General features: G+C 41.5%; 1 protein-coding gene across 2 annotated transcripts in view; it reads left to right on the top strand.

The window, feature by feature from the left end:
• tbc1d32 (TBC1 domain family, member 32) overlaps window positions 1-3,545 on the top strand; it is a 32,235-nt gene extending 28,690 nt beyond the window's left edge. The window contains exons 35-37 of one of the 2 annotated variants that reach the window (XR_002169774.1): window positions 791-901; window positions 1,351-1,437; window positions 3,120-3,545. The gene's annotated coding sequence lies outside the window, so the exon portion shown is untranslated. Of the gene's footprint in view, window positions 1-790; window positions 902-1,350; window positions 1,621-3,119 lie in introns of those variants that run through there. The other variant, XR_002169775.1, reaches the window with a different exon arrangement.
• Window positions 3,546-3,883: the final 338 nt, after the last annotated feature.

Below are 3,883 nucleotides of genomic sequence, written 5' to 3'. Positions count from 1 at the left end.
CCCCCCCCCCCCCAAGGCTCATCTCCATTCGACATGAAGGCAGAACACCTCTGGGCTTCAGGGACTCCCCCATTAGCATTTCCATTTGCCGCGGTCAATATTTCCCACCATGGAGCTTATTGTTCTGGTGCGCGTGGAAATGGGATGACGTCGGGGTTTGCTGATGAAAACCGTGCGGGAAAAGGTCATGACGTTGTGAATAAAGATGTTGGGGAAATTTGCATTGACACCTGGATGGGATTCATTTACAAGACAAAAGTTACCCACCTGCTCTCCCCATCTTTTCTGGAATTACATCTTGCAGCCTTCCAGGAGTCTTGTAGAATGAAAATTGTACATTCTTTGACACGTTCTTCCCAACCCGAGTTGCATTTGTCTTTGGATTTGTGAGGCCTGAGTCCAAATCCCACCCCATAACCCTGTTAAAATCCCGATTCCGCTGTCAACAAACGCTGCGGATCTTCATTTCGCTGAAGGAATACAAAGTCTTTAGAATGGACTTTTCTTTATGTGCTTGAATTTTTCTCGTTAATGTTCATGCTTTTATTTCCAATGTGATAAATCAAATTCCAACTTCTGAACTCGTGAGCTTCTGTGACAGTAAAAATAAATGAATCAATTGTGTTTTCTTCCGCTGTGATATGAGTTCTCATGGCCTGGCCGTGTGACCCCTTTCTGGGATGAAGCTGCCCCGCGGAGAGACGGTTCAGGCGGCGGGTCACTCCGATCCATATCGTCTTTGTGCTCACTTCAATTTTTTTATTATTATTTATATAATCTCTGCCAACAGGCGCTCTTGCTGCAGGAAGATGTCGCAGGAGGTACGAGTGCCCGAGGCTGATAAGATATGGAGTGGGTAGCGGCAGTATCTGGCGTGTCACTTGTTCCGCTTCATGAAAAGGTCAGCAGCAAACCAAGCGTGGTTATCTGAGCGGCAACTTGACTTCAAGTCCAAAACAACTTGTAGCGAGGCGACACATTCGCTTGGCCCACACATGAAAACACATTTGGCCACAAGAATTGCATTGTGAAAAATGTCGTGTGACTCCTCCTCCTCCTCCTCCATAACTGCCCCCTGTCCCGCAAGGTGTCCCGCAGGGCTCCATACGTGGTCCCCTCTTCCTCTCAAATCAAAATCTCTATTTGCTCACAAAAAGGCGAGGCCACCAGAGAACATTTCACCGCCAGACTTGTAAATTCTTTTTGCTTCAGCAGACCAGGTTCCCGTCTGAATGCAGCATTTTGCCATTAAAACGCTATTGATCACAACAGTAAAAAAAAATCTTACATCCCCCTATTATTTGTTGGTTGTTGATTTATTTATTTATTTATTGTCTTTTTCGTGTGCAGGTGGGACCAAAGCAGCAGGGAAGAAAATGTCAGGACGATGTCAGGTTTAGCTCGCAGTGGAATGTCAGCACTCTGGAGAACACGCACGTACGTACACACACCCACACACTACACGTCTGACAGACGAGGGGGATTTATGTTGCCCCTCGGGAATGGTCCCGAGTGATGTGTCTCACAGTCTCTTTATAAGGTCACGTTTGAATGTCACTGATTGACAGTAGCACAAAATGGACACTCAGTCGCGTGTGTGTGTGTGTGTGTGTTGTGTGTGTGTGTGTGTGTGTGTGTTACAAAAAAAGTTTAATTCGCCTCGTCACCATCCACTTAAATGATGTCATTTTTTTTCCCCCCACAAATTGGTATTGTTGACATTCAGACACTCTTGAACCTCCTGTGAAATCTGTTGCTTACCAAAACAGCAGCACCAAGTCAATCAGGGAGATTCTTGACATGTGGATGCTCCACAAATTTGTGTCTGAGATTGTCATCTTTTTTTATGCACCAGATTCATATTTGATGTTTTATATTTCATACATATGTTTTTTTCTTGTGAAATGGAGGTCCACTGGGGTGAACATCAAATATTTAAAAGTACTTTTTTGGATCTTCTGCTGTCGGGACCAGCGTCGTTTTACTCTTTTATTTTATATCTTTCTTTTTTTTTTTGTTCTTATGATTAGTGCCAGGGCCCTTGTATTATTCATGGGCGCAATAAAAAAGAGTGACGTTTAATACCGGTACATTTGCTTTGTGGGAGCAACAAAAATATGCGCTTTATACTTTATTAGAAGAAACAACGTTTGATATTAAAAAATTAAGGGCAATAACGTCGGTCGTAAAACATCCACCTCGGAGAATATGAAAATGCAGGCCGACTTTACGCGGGTGTCAAATCACAATCGATCGTGGTTTTTGGTCATGACGATTTACCAAAAAATGACTTCAACATTCACAAAAAAAGACACTTTTCTTGGAATAGTATTGCAAAGCTGTAGTCCAATCAATCACACACTGTTCTTTTCTCACAAGCTTAAAGTGTAACATCACGACAATCTATTGTTATGCGAACTTGTGCAAATCATGTCGATGAAAAAAAACTAAATATGTCGCACGTATTCAATGATCCAGCTAATCATTCTGTCGTTTTTCAGATATCACAATGAATCTCTTTTGTGTCAACTAATTTGGAGCCACATTGAAGCTAGCCCTAAGAAACCTTTTCACCTTCATCATCGTCTTTTCTTCGTCTGGCGTTGGAGCGTGACCGAGAGCCGGCGACGATGATGTCGCTGAAGGTGATCGGGCGTCCTTGAAACGAATTGAAACGTCAAAGCCGCCGGCCGTCTTTCATGGCGTCTTGGAATTGAGGAGGTGGCAGTGTGAATATTATCATCAACTGCACTGTGCTTATTTTTATTATAATTATTATTATTATTATTATTATTATTATTATAATACAGATTAAAAAATGGATGGATGAGAGATATGATCTCATTTTCACACACGCAGTCCTCTGGATTATCTTTTTGTCTCATTCCAATCTCGCTGATGAATATATATATATACACACACACACACACACACACACACACACACACATTTGAGTTCTGCATTGTTGGGAACAATAATACGAGACGTATGTTATGAATGCAATACAGAAAAACGTTGCAATAGTTTTAATAATTTTTCATTATTATTAATTGGGAAGAAATATTAATCAAAACATTAAAATGTTGTTTTTGTTTTTTGTTTTTTGTTGGTAAAAATAGCCGTCCGATACCCGTCGGGGTTGGGCGATGTCAAAAAAATGGGGTCGTCCCCCATCTGAAGAGTAAAGAAGGAAAATCTCCAAAGAAGACCGTCTTGGATCTTGACTACAAGGAAAAGTTGGAGTCCCCCCAGGCTGCAGGCGTCGCCCCCGGCGACGAGAGTGGGTGGCGTCTTCTGGCTTTGAGCAAGATGACAGCGAAGGAAGAAAAAGACACATCAAAGACGTGGGTACATTGCCGTTGCACTGAGCAAAAAGCTCGACTTTGAGGGACGTTTGGAGTTGGCGAGCATTTCCTGCCACGTTGGACAGATGATTGACAGCACGTTGACAGGTGAAATGTCCAGTTATTAAAAGGTGAAGTCCAGCCTCTTCAGAATTGATCTCTTATTTTTTTCCTTTTTCTCCCTCTTCTTTTTTATCTGCTGCTTTTTCTTGCTCTTCTAGCTTTTTTTTTCTCTTTTTCTTTTTCCTCTTATTGTCTTCTTCTTCTTCTTCACACTGTCGTGTGCACAGCTTGTATGCGTTGCTCCTCTGTGCGTGTTCAAGTGGCATTGGTTTGACAGATTATGATTTTGCAACGTCTATACTAATGTTGGTTAGCCCATCTATGGCGTTTACCATTATATGTTAGCATTAGGCTAGCAGACTTTTGTTCACCTAAAAAAAAACGTAAAATACAAAATTTATTGGAACAATTCGATGTCTAAATATACTTTGATTATTTTTTTGTTTTGGTTTTTTTTTGACAGTTTTACAGTAAAC

This window comes from Hippocampus comes, unplaced genomic scaffold, assembly GCF_001891065.2.
Source record: "Hippocampus comes isolate QL1 unplaced genomic scaffold, H_comes_QL1_v1.1 scaffold5, whole genome shotgun sequence".
NCBI classification, from domain to species: Eukaryota; Metazoa; Chordata; class Actinopteri; order Syngnathiformes; family Syngnathidae; genus Hippocampus; species Hippocampus comes.
This window is presented reverse-complemented; position numbering and strand designations above follow the sequence as displayed.